We start from the raw sequence: 18,102 nt of genomic DNA on the forward strand, positions 1-18,102 counted from the left end.
TATTAAAACGTAGGTGTAGAACATGACAGAAGGATTAATTAACTGCGCATACATATCGGTGTGTACATACACGTAAAGTATTAAATCGTTTCGAATAGATGAAATTCTCTTATTTATCATTTTAATTTTTATGATCTGCTTTAAGGTAATACGATTAATTTAAGACCAAAATTTTACCAGAGAAAAGTCTGACGATGCTGCAAAAATAAAAAACCAAAATGACAAATACGTAGGTATGTATCTTTTTGTGTTTCCAATTTCACATTTGGTAATTGCAAACGTTCGAATCGATGTTTATTCAACGAAATAACATGTAGCCGCTAAATGGATTCAGATTTTCAAGTTACATCGAACTTGATTTCATTGTTATTCGAACCCATTACACTCGATCAAGCTTCTATTTAGGAGAGGTTGAGTCGGTACCTTTCTTCGTACCGTCGTATAATGCAAGAATCTAATTCCGTTTGCGATTTATAAGAATGAAATTCGCGTCACGTTCCAGCCGTTGATACCGTGTGTCAATTACTGTTCAATGGTCACTGTTCGAAGGCTCGTCCAGCTCGTACTTTCTTTTCTACGCCTCTAAACGAACGGTTACTTCCAAAAAAATTCCAATATTTACGCTTAAAGTCCAATGAAATTCGCGTTAAATAAAATAAAATTATACATTAAACTTCGCCTTTGATCACTTTCTCGCTCTTGTCTTACTTAAACGGCGCTATAGAACTTTGATCGTTCTAGCTGATAAGCACGATTAAGTACTTCGGTGTATCGAAAAAGTACCATCCTATCCACTGTATCATAGTAGGTATTTTTAAAAACAGGAAATACCTTTTTGAAAATAGAAGACTGTCTACGCGAATGATTTTATCCTGATAGACTTGCGTTAGTGATTTCCAGCGAATTAACAGCTTCGACGAGTTACAGAGGAATTCAAAATGATGTAAAATTGTTAGGTATGTATGCAGCGTTCGTTTGAAATAAGGAAAACCTAATCTTACTTTTCACAGAAAACGTTTATCTTCTTATTTCCATGTATTTACATTGACTTAGGAATATACGATTTTTCCCTCTGTCTTTAGATATTGGTTCAAGATCGAATAATTTTTTAAAAGAACGTCGTCCAATAGATATAACATGGTATTATTCCGAATCGATGTAGTTTTAATTTGATTTTTATATCGTACGCGGTTGACGGCGACTTGATCACGTAAAATAAGGAATACAAATCAAAATTACCTTAATCGAAATCGTTGTAGAGGTTACTCACGATCCAATAGTACCAATGATTAAATATTGAATGTGAAATTTAAATGTTATCATCGATGATATTCGAAGCAATTTTTCATGTCTATTACCAACGTTCAAAGCATCGCTGACTCAGACCGGACCTAAGATCGCAATCGATAATCGTTTCCTGCTCTGCAGGAACTCTTTCGAAACTGGAGCAAACGCCGTCGATTTACTATCACGACGATTTCCATCCTGTGAGCGAAAAAAGATAATTTAACAGCGTAATTCTGCGAACAGGAAAAATTCATAAATAGTTTGGTGAAACCAAGCCGCTTCTGCAAAATTGTACGTTCAACCAGGTCGATCGTTTTCGCCGGACAATTTCTATGGCAACCGTAAACTTTACGGCGACTTTCTCCATAAAATACTACATGATACTATATTTCGCTGAAGAACGTAGTAAATTTTTGTATCGACACTAGGATTATCAACCTTTAATTATATACCTAAGTACACTATACGTAATATGTGACTGATTATCGTTATCATTATACACATATTATAGTATTATTACGTAAATTAAATCCGAGACAGCTGGAATTGCGCGAACGGTTGAAATTTTAATTCCGACGGTCGACGACTGTTCTTTATCCGAGCGACGGGTATCGTTAAACCGACAAATTTTGCAACTCTAAGTTTCATCACAGACCGTAGGTGCCGTGCATCAATACGAGCAGCTATGATTTAAATTTCAATTTCGTCAAGGCAACATACGACTTAGCTTGCTCGAGTAGTCTTCGATTGGGTTATCGGAACAACCGCTCAATTATTATCAATTCCATTGTCCCCGATCCAAGGCATCGATTCAGCATCAATGTTCGATTCTTGACGCAAACTCGTCCAATCAACGAATGTTGCAACCGCGATTTAAATTTCATCAGGAACAGTAGGTGTCATCCTTCGCGTGTTTCTCGCCAACAGGTGTTATTTATACATACTTCTATGTTCCCAGTGGGTGCAGTCCGAGGAAGCAGAGGGTGTCGCTTAAATTTCAATTATATCAGAGCGCGATCCTCGTGCGTCATCCTGACCCTCTTAGCTTTGTATGGCAATCGACGGGTAGCTTTAAACCCAAGAATCAATTTTCTTTCTTAACTTTTTACGAGACTGAGATTTCGTACACGCTCCGTGATTAATTACATATTAAATTTCGTCTGAAATTTTGAAAACTGACTTATTTACGGGATATGCATGCGATCCATGTAGATAGAACATCGCAGGCAGCGTGCTTATAGAACGAATCAATCCGATTATTAAAAGAATTCAAATCAAAATTCTTAGATATGCATTACGTGGGCGCATAGGCAAATTTGTTGCATCTAGGACATGTATTGAATCGTATGCAGACATTAGATATAAAATGTCGGTTGCACTTGCGAAAGGTGGCCAATTTACTTGAAATTTAAAGGGAGTAGACCTCGAATATAAAATTCTAGTTCCGGGCACTTATTCCTTTTCGAGATATTAATAAAAATCTTTCGGTACTATACGTGCGTGCAACGGTGCCTGTACAGACGTTACTAACACAACCGTTGCCGATGACATAATAGCGACAGGAGCCTCGGGATGTATTTATAGAACAACGACTAATACAACAAAGACGGTTGTATCAGCAACGTCTAAATAGGTAGCATTCAATGTATAGTATCGAAAGATTTGTATTACTATCTCGGAAACTAATAAATATCCAAAGCTAAAATTCTACGTTTCGGGTCTACCACCTCTTTTAAATTTCAAGCCAATCGGTCACCGATGTCTTTCGGAAGAATATCCAAGATATCTAGCACCGAAATAACGAAATATTAATTAGCGAAATTAGCGTAAAACTAAAAGCACAGAATGCTTTTTTACGCCTTATAAAACGGTCTAGTAATGATCGCTCGTGTATATAACATATATTCTAGACGAGTGTACGAGTGTTAATATCTTCGGTGAAATTCGTTATCGACGATTCTTCCTCGATTTCTCAAGCAGTCGGGTAATGGCGGAGAAGGCGCGCTGAAATTGCGTTCAATCGACGCCTTATTCCGTTCCAATTCCAACGTGGAACGTTGATCGATCGGGCGATCGCGCTTCGAATTTTCCATCCATCGAGTGTATCTCTACATTCGTACAACGAACAGCGATCGATTCCGCGCGGATCTTGGTCGATAAGGATCGCCATGGACGGCGCCGTGGGTCGCGTTCGTCGCTTGCAAACGATGCGTACGAGGCGCGTAACGCGCACGCGTGATGGATCGCCGCGCCGCGTGCACGAGGAAAGCCACGGAGCTGCGTTACACTGCTGGATCCTGCTTGTTTGCGAGGAAAACGTGCGTCACGAGATTCTTTTTCATTCGACACACGCTACGACCCCTCTGCACCGCGTCTTCCGTCCTTCCTGCGCCCCTCGACGCCCCGTTTTCTTTCGCGTTCCACGACGTCGATGTTTCTTCTTGTCCTTCTTTTTCTTCGCTCGTTGGCAGCCCTTGCGCATGATGGAGTTTGTCTCGGCTCGGCCGTTTTTCGCTGTTACTTGATTCATCCATCCGTTCCGAGCTTCCTCCGATCCCGTTCCTTTTTCGATATTTCGCTCGACGTTTCTTTAGATTTTGTCACGTTTATCAATAATGACACTTTTCTCATTCGCAACAAATTTAGCACAACGAATTTAAGAGAAAACGTATCGTTGTTTTATCAAATCTGTCAAACGTAGCGCGACGATCAAAGATTATAATTCGAATAAATCGATAAATCGGAATAAATTTCCATCCTGCGTCGTTTAAGACCTGCAATCGTGAAATGCAAAGTACGAAATCTGTCGTTAGTTCATTTAATCGAATCTCGAACGCTTTGTGCCAAGACCGAAGACCATCGAAGACAAATTAGCCAAAATCACTATCATCGAAACAACTGCAACCCACTCTTTCAAGGAACTGAACAATTTCCTCTTTCAATTTCCAAGATTACGAGACGCGAGGTTTCAATATAGCTCGCAACCTTGCTTAATCGCATCGCTCTGATCCCACATGACGCCCACCATTCAAGACCACACGCGTATAATATGTTCGTATGAAAAAGTGGCACGAGCGATCGAAATACTTAATTTGAGGAAGCTACGAGTGAAAATGAATTTTAACGGAAGAACGAGGAAGAACACACCGTGTTAATTTAATATATGATTTCTTTAACAAAACCTCGCGTCTTATCGGCATAATCGATGAAAAGAACGTAACCTAATGCGCAGCGATAAATTTACCAACAGCTATTATAATAACGAAAGAGTTAACGTACGTTTATGGTGTACGTTTTTGATCGAAAGTAACAACAAGTCCAAAAGGGCAGCAGTATAGCAGACAATCGTAAGGACAATCTGATGCGCAGCGAACGTGTTAATTTAAAACCTACACAAATATTACTCTCGAAGTTTATATTATCTAGAGATACAGTCAACTTGCCGCAATTAAAAACAAATCTGGATCACCAAGAAGCTGCGCGAGACACTTTGCGTTTAATTACCCGCTCCTATTGGTCGTCCTGAGAAAATTTAATACCGCACACCGCGAAATAACGCCATCAGCCTGAAAAAAACAACAATGGCAAGACGCGTAAAAACACGTGTCTTAGCACGAGTAACTAAATTCCACGAGTCATTAGCGGTAGCAGCTGAGAGAAGAAGAAGCGAGAGCCGCCCTCGACGATCCTAATTAACGATTCCGGCATCGATCGTGGTCGATTCGCGCGGCTAGCCGCGACGCGAAACCGCGAAACCATCGTGCTTGGATACAATAAGCTGTAATTAGTAGCGAGCCTAACGCGATCCGCCTGATCTCGACCGTGTCTGCGTTGTAAATCAAAACTTATTTCCTCTTGCAGTGATAGAGACGAAGGAACGAGTATTATTGATTCGACCGAAAGATAAATCGCTGGGCTAAGCTTGTCCAGGATAGCAATTACTTTTCGCGACATTAATCATTACCTCGGACGTGTTTCTTCGAGTCTTCCTCTCTGGGATGTAGGGCGATTTCGATTATCATACTATCGATTGCGAACGCTGACGTTACTAAAAGAAACGACTTTCGATTTGTAATTAAATTAACTATAACTCTTTGCTTTGTAATCTCCAAGTTATGTCATTGACGCGTATTTGCATCTTTAAGACTCCCTTTATTTCGTTATGCCATCGAATCGGTATCGTTATTAGGTGATCCAAAGCCCGTTCACCATTGGCATCGACAGCCTCTGCTTCTCGGCTGATTAATTAAGGCCGACGTTGAACACGATGGAAAAGCCGACGATGCCACGCCACACCGCGCCGCGCCGCGTCGGGGTGAACGACATCGGGGATCGCGTAATTATCAGGACCCGTATAAGACACAAAGTGCACCGCGCATTCCATTACGTTATTCTATTAACGTTGGCAATGAACTTCGCGCTGTCTTAATTCTAACCCCTATCGTTCCCTTCGTTCGCTGCTCGCTCGCGGAAAATAAGCGCCAGATTTACGAGCGGATTAAACAACGCCCGCGCCGCGCCGTCGTCAACGGATTAAGGGACAACGGTGGTCGTGCGTATAAAAAAAAAAGGACGCCGCTCCATGTAGATCCGTGTGTCTCTTTCTGTTTCGTCGCGCCGCTTGCTTTTCTTCTTTTTTCTTATGCGTCGCGTCGGTTGGCTCACGCTGTTTTTATCGACGAGACAGTTCGTGGGGAAAAGATACGGTAGTCGATGATGGGAAGGACCTACCGGCCGGGGGTCGTAAGGCGATACCAAGGACAGGGGGATAATACGAAACTAATTTATCGGTGTCTCGTTGAAGCTACGAGAGATCCTGTATCAATACGCTACTACTACTATCGTATGCGATTCGTTTTGCGTTTCATGCCTGTTAATGGCTCGTTGATGATTGTTCACCGATGCCGAGGAAATTTAATTGTTAAAAGTTAAATTTTCAAAGGTTCTAACAAAAGGTTAAAAATGAAAATAACAATGTAAATAATAGTATATCTCGTTACAAAGCTGAATTTACCAATGTTTTATATACCTAGGAACAGAACTACCTTATTTATGTATATTCCGTTAAAAAGAGAAAATCGTAGCACTAAAGCGTCATAAAATAGCTACAAAACATGATTCGAGAACAGTGTTTCGTATTTTATGAAAAGATGTTACCACATGTCAGGATGGCCGAGCGGTCTAAGGCGCCAGACTCAAGGTGTTCACCTTATCAGTTACTAACTGATCTCCACGTGCCTTCTGGTCTCCTCTGGAGGCGTGGGTTCGAATCCCACTCCTGACAGATTTTTTGCAAGTTGTTAAAAAACTTTTCAAAATTGAAAAAACAGTTTACTTGTCTTAAATTTGTATAAAAATACCGTTGGACCTCTTCGACCGTAGGTAGGGCGAGTATCCCGAGTTCGAATCCCGCTGCATGTGGTAACTTTTTTATTTCATAAAAAAACGAAGAAATGATGTTTAATTGTCCATAGATGTTTGTACGAAGCATCATTGAAATAAAATAATTATCTTGTTTAAATTCGTAATTATTTTACTTCGCGGCAACGCCCGTATCTATAATATAATATTTCCAAATAATATGCTTTTAAATCGTAAATTACATACGATAATGTAAAATTAGTTCGTAATACTACAAAGAATACTTGCAAATAAAACTTATACAAATTGTGTTACCGCATATCTATATTTGAGCTACAAACGTAACGTTACTCGTTCAAAATGTCTCAAAAACAGCAACCAAATGTCCTCGAATGGTAAACGTATGTGTATTTGTAAAGAACGAATTATTATTTCTGGCGACTAGCGTTAAACTTGATCTCGTCGATATTTAGCACTCCACCTCGCAATCCAAATTTCATTTAATAGTAGATTATAAAAATCCAGCAAAATTGATCATACATTAGTTACCGCAACCGATTTACGCATCTTTCCACAATCTCTTGATATTGATTTTCGAATTACATCTAGTCGATTCAAACGATCAGCAGTGATGGATAGACACGTAGATTGTCGGAAAATCGTGATTCATCGTACCTGCGAACGTTGCGCGATAAGTCAGATTCAGAGCTGAAAACAACGCCAGATCGGCCCTAGAACCTCTGTCGAGGTATTACAGGCTAGTTCGGTGCATGGGAAGAAAGGTTCGTTAGTTTTCAACTCGTTCCACCGTTCGACCGTAACGAAACCGCATAGCTATAGGTAGTGTCCCGTCCTGCTGTTTGAATAGGCACTCGCATGTAGCCTCGATACACGTATCTACCAGCTGATATTCCGTCTGGTCATTTACCTGGTTTCTTCTTCGCGATCCTCGAGAGACAATCGATAACGATTCACGTTTGTAATCGTAAATGGATGTGTGGACAAGATGTATTATTAGCCGTTTTGTTTTCTTGATCCAGCGGGTGATTTTCGGAAGTAATTAGTACAACCCTCTCTCTCTCTCTCTCTCTCTCTTTAAGGCTGTAAGATACAGTATCGAATCGTAGTCTAAATTTCGTAAGTTTTCCAATGCTATGATCATATTCGAATACTAGTAACTGGAACAAGAATACTCGTGTTTAATTTTACCGCGGTATGCCATGGTATTTATGGTACCACGACGCTGCAGGATCTTTTCACGACTGCGGCAGACCCGATAAGGAATTACGATCCGATAAAACGACATATATTTTCAATTAGATTAACTTTGTATGTAGCTGCATGTCGCACCAACGTTTTACAATCCTCGTTTTATCCAGCTTGGAAAGGGAACACCGCCACCAGTGAAGGCTCGATGATTTATATTATTTGCATAAGCACACCGGGAGTCACGTTGTACATTTTACATCTGTAATAAACCTTTATTTATCTTTAAACTCTATTACAACGCGTTTATACTTATTCAAGATGTACAAGTGGAAGGTGTACAAATACATATGTTGTGAAACGTTAACACGTCGTTAATTACAAATGTCGTTTAAATAGTTGTAATATGGAACAAAATTTCTTAAAATCGAACACGAACGAATAGATGTTTGGATTATCCTGCATTATAAGAATTAACGAGAAAATATAAAGACAGACTCACGCGTTTTACAGTATAAGAAATTACTACTTCTCGAAATATATATGTATTATTTTGTTATGACCGACTAGGAGACAGTGTGTTCCGTTTGAATATATTCTCGATTTTTCAATCGCTACGAATAGCAGAATCGGAAACAGAAGAAAGAATTGCTACGCATCAGGCTTCAGGTGGTAGAAACATGTGGAAGCTTTAAAATTTTTGTGAAAACATACATTTTGAAAATTCTTAAATTATGCGTGTTTTTTATGAGCGTACGAGGTATGCACTCGAGTCTCATTGACGTACCAATAAAGAGGATACATAATCAAGAAAATTATGGCGGCTGCTGCAAAGAATATGCGCGTGCCAGAAAGTAATATTCTTCAAACGTAAGCATCCAAATACATAATCGTAGTCAGTTTGCGTAAATTTTCGCAAATGATCGTTTTAAACGAGATAACGTTTATTTTAATTCTGTTAGATAGAATCACTTTCACCTTGATCGTACGAGATAAAACGTAAAGTTTATCTAACTAAATGAATGCTTATTCATTGGTATTCCGTTCTAAATCCGTGAAAGTGATATAGAAAATTTCCAACGTATCAGTCGCTATAACCGGTCAGATGTAACGCGGGTAAAGAAACAATGAAAAAAGAAATGGATCGTACCGACTTCGCTCGCTGAAAGTTAACGCACTATTCGTGGTTTATGCAATCTTCTATTTCCGTTTTCTTCAATTTGGAATGGACTCTCTTCGATGGATTTGATATCCCCGATACATTACAGAATATAAGTAAAACTGAACGTAATTAAAAAATGCGAGACATTTTACTTCTGTTACATCTTATACGGAATAATATTATTAATATTTTCTTAATAACTCTAACAGACTGTTGTAAAACGTAAACGTTTTTCTTTTTTAAATTACGTATAACAAAACATTCTAGGAAATTCAAATTACCTATGTACACGTATATCGTAAATACAAATTTCTTTGTACTAATAGCGACACGTGTACACGTGTATGTAACTCGTTCAACGCGCGACGTTTATTTAGAATAGTATTTGAACGCGATTAGATCGCTTCTAACGAATCCGAATGCGCGTTCACTCGAAAAATACAATTTGACAAAAAGAAAAGTGCAACGGGCTCGAATTACGAAGGAGAGAACGATGCGCGGTAGAAGGGTGCAGCTGTACCATAACGTCAAGTTTCTTTTTATAGGGGAGTGGCCGAGAGATTTGCATACGCTGGCTGGACATTCGCCAGCGTGCTTATTTCGGATTTGAATCAATGAACGGCCAATCCTGCTGACTAGTTCAACGAGCAATGCGAAATTCGCAAGCAATGCAAATCGATGCTCTGGAATCGAGCCATCGGCCCGCCGTTGTATACACAGACCGATTCTTAGTTGCGTGTTAATGTACAGAGGGGTAAATCTAAAAGATAGATATAGACATTTATTTCGTACAAAGAGGATTTAGAAACTTACGTTTCTAAAGCAGCGGTGAATTTTTGTCAACAGCAAGACAGTACCTTCGAGCACTATCGTAATAACAACGATAAGAGATACTTCTTTGTCGTTTAAAAATTATTTTTCATTACATGACCCCTTTGCATCTACGCGAACGAATTATTTGCCAACGCGATGTTAATCGCACGATGCTTTAAACGAAATACATGTTTTTTAATATCGAACTCTACCCTTTTAGCAAGAACACCGACGACTCTCAGTTGGTAGGCGTTTGCAGCGAAATCGAAAAACAACTACAAACCGTTTCTCCCGAGGTAAGAAATTCACTCGTGCAAAAACAAAAATCAATCTCGTTCGTGTAACGATGAATTTTGAGTTACGATAGTAAGAGTCAAGATCGATTTTTAACCTTTCGCTTCGAGTTTCACAGATAACCCTACGAATCTTAATATCTAGCTGTTTACTTGAACGATTAGACGGTCGAACAATAGGTGCTAAGGGAATTATAAATATTCGACGCTAAGTATTTTCTTGTAATTAGTTTCCTCGAATACAAAATGTAGGAAACACGATTAGTACAATCGCTATAAAGTTTTCCGTATTAAAAGAGAAAGAAAAGAATTAAAAAGAAAAATTATTTAGATAAAAAACCATTCCGCGTGAACTTTACTTTATGTTTAAATTAACTTAAATTTCAGCGCTCAACGTATATTCCATTTTTTACGTTCTTCTTCGAACGAAAGATTCTTTATAAGGTAATTTATAATTATTGAACTTATAATCGTTTATTTGTGTAAATTGAACGCAATTTCATGCAAATGACAAACGTTATTAACCGTTAGCTTCTTTCCGATCTTTTCTCTGCGAAGTAAGCGTGACTGCGAATCGTAATTTATTTTTAAATTTCCCATGCAATCCTAAAAATTACAAATCATACAACGGGAAAGAGCGAGGAAGCGTAAGTAAACCATGTACTCTTTCTATCTCGAAAGTACATAAGCGAAATTATATTACGCGTTACCTATAATCCAACAACACCAAATAAAGGCGGAAGAATCGGTATGATAAATCTATAGTAAATCAATTTTTTAAAAAATCATCGATACTTAACGGACGTATGATGCGAAATCCGTAGTGAAATTTTAGCGCAACTCGCGCAGTACGGATTTCGTTACTTTTATAGTCGTAAAAAGGTGAAAGGTTGGAGAATCGAACGAATATGACTATATCGTTGTAACAATCGAGTCAAAACAATCCGATTATGCGTAAGATTCTAACTCGTTTGTTCCCTAAAACGTACAACGCGTTCATTCGCCGAAAACTATCAAATCGCGTACGAAAATAGCTTGGCGCGAGCTATTTAGAGAGCGTAACTCGGCTGGGACAAAAACGTGGAAGATGGTTCGCGAAAGTCAACCAGAAAAAAAGAAAGAGGCAACGACAAGTGGACGATACGAGCTGTATGTAATTCGATTCCTACAGCGTCGTGACGTTCAACAACATCCAGCAATCACGCTACCCACCTGCTGTCCGCGCTATCCACCGGGATCTACGTTGCTGGAGTGTCGTTTCGAAGGTGATCAACCTGTGGCGCATATTGTCCAAATTCCCGGGGATCGGTGTACAGCCAACCAGAAGATAAATTTGCTCGTCGAGACGAAAGCGACAAAATTTGGACCATCGGCCAGGTAGGAAGGACGTAACGTAGTATGAGCTGTAATTAATTACCACCCACGATTCTCCACCAACGAATTGATTACCATAATCTTTACTAGAACGTCTGCGAAGAACAACTATCTCAAAAATAGATACATTTTTAGAGAAGCCAACTCGAGTAACGTAATTTCTTATATCGTTGCAACTTTGGCAAAAGGAAAATTAAACTCGAAACTTGTTCTACACCTTCGTTCGCTTCGAGTAAACCAACTTCTCTTCCAGGATCGCGTCTTACCCTCGAGAAGATTCAACGACGTCTAACGAATCGTGTCCAATAGCGAAACGTCCTATGGCCTTTTGCCTGGAATCCCGCGAATGTTCAGAGGGACCGGTCGCTAGAGCCGTCTTGGTTCCCACAGAAAATCGGTCCGCGAATGGCTCGGATAAGATAACGACGTTACACATCGAAAAAGGCGACAAACATCCGGACAAACCGTATTCCAAAGTCGCGTACGGCCCAACGATCGAAGAGGCAGACACCCGTTGTAACGTGGAAGAGCGGGACGCACCTGTGACGTTCTTCGGTTGTACCGCGTCTAAGAAACAGGCGACAGCTAGGATCACCAAATGCTTGAAAAACGACAGGGACGTTGGAGCGAAAAGGTGTTTCGAGACGCGCGTCCCTCGAGATAGCGAGCGGCCCACGGCTGTGGGTTTTATCTGCCCACCAGAGAAATCGGGACCGTGTTCGCACGGTATTCTCGAAACGAAGATCGACGAGCGTGGACCGGAAACACGAATGATCACTTTTCCACGGGCCGAAGATTATTACGGTTACATGGAATCTAAGGCTTGCGAGGAAGGACCGACTGCTAGGATAATCCAACGATCAGCCGATACTATCGACGAAGAAGATCGTCCTCGGATCAAAGGCTTCGAAGAACCTGATTTAAAATTCCAATGTTCGCCATCGAATTACGCAGCTACTTGTCCAAGCACGAAGCAACCGAAAGAAAAGCACGTCACCGATATTAAGCGCGATTTGCCGGCAGTGAAACGCAGAAACGGCCTCGATTCCTTTGACGTCGATAAACCAAATACCTCGAAACGGGAGCCGAGAAGACGAGTTTGTCCTGCTTATTGCTGTCAGCCAACACCCAGACCTAAGTCGTGTTCGAATTCGTTCGAGCCAAATTGTCGAAAACCTCGTACCAACGCTGTCGCTTCTGGTCGTAGGCACGAGCCTACGGACAGATCAAAATCGTGTTCGAGCACGCTTCAGCAACATCCAGAATCGCAGACCGACTCTACCGCAGTTAAAACGCAGAAATATCTTTTGGTACCGTGTACAGTTGTGGACAAAACGAGGGATGAAGTATCTAGAAGCGATGCAGAGGATTGTACAAAGCCGAAGGGTGTTCCTCGAATTACGTCAGAGGAATTGCTGACTCGGTATAGGGAATATATGCCTCCGAATATATTGATTCGCTACGAAGCGTGTCGTTCAAAGAGGAACGGTCTTCAGGATCAGTGCACTTTGCCCGTTCCAAACGTCGTGCTCGAATTAAAAAGAAAAGAAATGCAATGTTTGCAACGAACCGATGCATGTCCCAACTAACCACGAACCAACGAAACCACACAGGTTGGTTTTATTTCGTCGGCCTTCGATGAACTTAAGGGAATAACCAGGGTCGACTCCTATTCCTTTTCTTTATTTTTCCCTAAAACATGTTCGGGCACGTCCTGGTCGAGTCTGTGCGATATACAAGTGTCAGTAACCGTTGAAAAAACGTAGTCGCTTTGCAAGTGAAATTGTAATTTACGGTGCAACTCGTTTAATAAAATTGTTTCTAATGAAAAATTGTGTAATGCATACTTATTAAGATGGACATTCTCTGTAGCGTAGATACTGTAACGTAGATAGCCGACCTAATAGATTTTCAAGGAATGTCGAGAATTTGGATGGATTTAAGAGGTTCGGAAATACTTAGCGTCGAATATACGAGATATTATTCGTCTTATTCGTTACAGCAAGGTTGAAAATAAAATCGTTTATTCCGTACCTTACGATATACGCGACGTTCGAACGAGTATTACGAAATTCATTATCCATACATAACACAGCCGAGGACGTCGGGTGGCGTGAATCGACGTCTTGCGTTTTTTCAAGCGTTGCCGACGGCAGACGTGAAACGACGTTTTTTGTTTTTCCAAGCGTTGCCGCGTTTTCCATTTACATATTTACCTTGCAAAATTGTGCGGCAGGTGAGACTACACGCACGCGGCAGCATACCGACGTCGAACTGCTAATTTGAATTTATGGCTGAGAAATTACCAGAATCCCATTTTCAAACTTTTACGCAATAGCCAATTAAACGAACATTTAGTTAAGCGAATCTACTTGTTTAATCGTAAACTTGTAACATTCGAACGAGAAATCATAACGAACAGCGGAGTTTAATGCGACAAAGGACTAAGTACGAGATGTTTTCTAGGCAGAGAACGTTGAAAAGTCTCGGCAAGTTCAGCGCGCAAACCCACGGTCAAAAAATGGAGATTCGAAGTCGAAGAAATTGTTGGAAAAACCGACGAAGATCCGTTTGAAAAAAATTAAATCTCGGGAACTGTATGCAGGAGTAGTTTACATAGATTGCGATTGTTACCATCGAAACGGGCTACAACACGATTGTCCGCGTACTCCCTGCGGTGGTAAATAATTTACGATAAGCAAATATACTTATTTTCTCAAAAGGAAAACAAGAAAGAAAAGAAACTTTTAACCAAAATTAATTTGTATAACGACGAAGAAACTTTTATATGGCGCGTATTTCTCGGAGCAAACTCGGAGCGATAGTTATCGTGATTTCGCGGCGAGTGAAAAATTATAAAACCATTATAAAATCGTACGAATTATAAATTACAAATTGTAAAACCATTACGAGGCGCGTTATTTTAAATTGCGGTTTTTTTAACGGGGACCGAAGTTAGACAACCGGGCACCAGATGATTCAGACGATACAGAAGATGAATTTCATCGTGATAATGTTCAGCCGCGATTCCTTCGTATATACGTACATTCTTAAACGAATCCAGTTTCCTTAAACCGATCAACCAAGCAACTCCTTTCTACGCGTGCCGGTATATTACCTATCGCGTATTTTATAGAATTCTGAAATACACGCTAATTTCGTAAATCTTATATTCCAACGCCGTCGAAAGCTAATTATCTGTGAAAGGTCCTTCGTGTAAAGCGAAACCCTGGCCCAAGTGCGACATGGCGGAGTATTTCGTGAACAAGTGGGATACGTACTACGAACACTTGGATACCATACCACCTATTTCATTTTGTGGATCAAAGGAGCAATGGTTCGCGATTCTCGAGGCGGAACAAAAGAGATCGAGAGAAAAGTGCGAAAAGACGAAAACTGACAGAAAGAAACCTGCGAAGAACTGAAGCCACGTCTACGAACGAACAGGTAAAAGGACAATCGATTTCGCTAAAGAACCGACTGAATTTATCGACAAACGTATTCGATATCGTCCATCGGACAAAATCTCAACGATAAGACGAGACAAATAAATATTAGACAAATAAATATAAATAAACGCACGACTATTGCCATTTCCCAGCATACCGAAAACATGTCTCATTCTCTTTCTCATAAACGGTGGAAAATAACGAATTTTCTGTGAAAACGTGCGCACGTGGTGTATCGAGTTAAAGAAAACAAAAGCCAGTGGATATTTACGATCGAACGAACGTTCGTGTTAAGGTTTCGACTAATTCGTATGCGACGTGGCTCGAGTCATTTGTGGCTATTCGCGTTTTGTGATTCTTTCCACGTTGAAATCTCGTTATTAAAAGAAACAAATGAACCGAACGTGTGTACCGGAAGCTGCGGTACATATTCACGACTGCGCCGCTAAGAATACTCCTTTATTTCCGGCACAAGCGATACAGGATACCGAAATACCTTGAATTTCTGCCTGAAAGGCACCCGTAAATCGAGTCTAGATTCCTTCTCGAGTTAATGGTAACGAAAAAATTACGCAGACCTCCGACAGAAGGGCTTTTTAAGAGGCACGTCACGCAAATATACTCCAGAACTACGTATACGTATGGTTCTTCGTTTTCCGGCCTGATTACCAACAGACTCGATGCTAATAAATAGAGAACGACAAACGAAATTACAGCTATAATGTTCGTAGAAATATTATCCCGCTAAAATTCGATCCGATTTCAAAATATAAGAAACGCGCTAAAAATATACGACGCGTAGATCAGTCGCTAATACGTACGATTATCTCGTGACACTAAGAATTATCCCAACTTATTTTTAAATGTAAATTATATAGACACGTATTTGTTTTATATGTTTTTTCTTCAGTTCGATATATTACACCGGAGAGGGAAAAATGCTTAGCTATCCGAAGTGGTAAGATTTCGTAAGCTGCTCTCGAAGGGAAATAACTGTTCGCTGTAGCTTAGCGGAGTCTTAATCAGGGCGCTGCTACGAAGCCATTATTTTCGCTATTAAACCTATCGATCGATCGATTCGTTGATTAATCGCGCGTTAATCATTGGAAACAGTGCTTTTTATCTTCTCGCGGAGTCGGTAGACTATACGTTTAGACTATCTATAGTGCATCCCCTTTCACGAGAAAATGTATCGGATCGATGCGACGATTTATCGTTTTTAGATACCGCTGTTCCAAAAATATCGGTAGATTTTCCGCTGAAGTTTGAAGAATCTTTCCGACAAAGATCGTAAAAAACGAAACGAAGTGCGGCGAGAGCGACCGATCGCCGGAAGAACGTGCAACACACCCCTCAACTCGAGGCGTATGTACGTATATCCGTCGATATCTAATCGTCGCGCCCCGCCATCAGAACCAAGGAACGCGTTGCGTCGCCATACCAGTTTAAAAACAGCTCACCACGGTGGTTCGGTTTCGTGGATTAAGAGGAACGCGCGTGCACCGTGCACTGTGCACAGGGTCGCCGAATCGACTCGTGTCTGCCAGGAAATAACGGAGCGTGATCCGTACCCGTGAGCGAACCTCTTCCGTCCCCCTTCCCTTCCCATAGCCATTTGCATCTAACATTTGCATCGGGACGACGGCATCTGAATAAGAACGGCAACCACTTTGTTGTTCCATTCCAAGCGATACTTTTTCGTTCGACTTTGCGTCCAAACTCGTTCGTCTTTCGAGAAACATCGATTTCGAAATACTCGTACGTGTATCGATCAATCGCTGATCCATCGGGTCAGTGTCCGACACGAGGACGGAGAGAAATATCTTTCGAACGTCTTTTCCGGTTCGAGGCGAGTGATCCTGATCGATGGAAAAGAATAAAACGAAGCGCAAAATTCAGCTAAACGCTCAATCGATCAAATTATCCAAAATAGTGGATAGTTCGAAGGAATTCGAAGTCATCTTCGGAGAATAAACGAAAAGTGCACGCGTGCTACAGCAAGAAAAATCTAACATCTTCAAAGAGTATTCCTAAAGTACCTATTTTGGACCTATACCAAGGATTTCCCTGTCCCTTTTTCCAACGAAAAACAAGATCGTATCGCGACTGTTCGTGCTCGGACCGTACAAACGACAGGGTGGACATGAATTTCAAACGAACGATTCTTCGTGTCGAAGCAAGCGAACAGGAAGGGAGTAGTAAAACGACGAAATAGAGACGAAGCGCGGCAGAGTTCGACGAAAGCTCGAGGAATTCGAGAGAGATCGAGACGAAAGAAAGATACAAGAGGACGGGAGAGCGTAGAAGCGTTCCAAGTAATAGAAAAGTCTACGAAAGACGAAGGGCGGCGGCATCGGAGTACGTTGGAAGCGGAGGACAGATAACGAAGAAAAGGATGGACCGTCGTGCAATCAATGGGAAGATAGAACGCTTTTTATAAGATCGTCGAAGTTACATGCCTATATATTTTTGTTTGTTACGTCTCCTTTTATTTCTTGGATATCGATGTGTCTGCTGTTATTTTATTCTTGCTCCGTTACACCGATACCGAGCCAGGCTCGTAGACCACACAGTACAGAATTGACGAATAAGATTCGATGAACTTGTTCGGACGATTTACTTTCGATAATCACGGAAAAAAGAAAGAAAAACGCGACATACTCGTGAAATTACTAGATCGACAATAGACATTATCCATTTTTCTTTTCTCTTTCGTACTATCGTTTTCTTTTAGCGGATATTTATATTTACCGGATTGTTTGCTCATTCGCGTTCTAAAAAATTCTATCGATCAGTTCGATCAGATCGAAAAGAGGATCAGTTCGATAGTAGACGATGTTTTAACGGATGATATCAAAAAGAAATACCTTTCGCTCGTTATACCGACGGATTTCGACGCGGAGGCGTTTTTATCACAGCGCGGCGTACAAACGTCGTCGCACTTACGTATCGTGCGTGCAACAATTTCGCTAACGTAACTGTTTATGTAATTTAAGACACGTGTAACCGTTACCGATCGCTTTTTGCGGTGGAACACGAGGCAGTCGAAATTTAACGCTACGTAGCGTGTAGCAGCGGATGGATGGAAACGAGGCGCGGGATCGGCGATCCGGCCGGAGGAAGAACGAGAAAGAAAAGAAGCGGAGAGAGAGTCCGG

At 40.8% G+C, this 18,102-nt stretch overlaps 1 protein-coding gene and 1 non-coding gene across 12 annotated transcripts in view; one reads left to right on the forward strand and one right to left on the reverse strand.

Moving 5' to 3' along the window:
- Positions 1-18,102, reverse strand: part of raskol (Ras GTPase-activating protein raskol) — a 255,886-nt gene that overhangs the window by 66,199 nt on the left and 171,585 nt on the right. The gene's annotated exons all lie outside the window — the stretch shown is intronic.
- On the forward strand, positions 6,450-6,571 carry TRNAL-CAA (transfer RNA leucine (anticodon CAA)). The gene is made up of 2 exons: positions 6,450-6,487; positions 6,527-6,571. It is a non-coding gene; the product is annotated as a tRNA-Leu (tRNA).

Source organism: Bombus vancouverensis, chromosome 3, assembly GCF_051014615.1.
Source record: "Bombus vancouverensis nearcticus chromosome 3, iyBomVanc1_principal, whole genome shotgun sequence".
Classification (NCBI taxonomy): domain Eukaryota; kingdom Metazoa; phylum Arthropoda; class Insecta; order Hymenoptera; family Apidae; genus Bombus; species Bombus vancouverensis.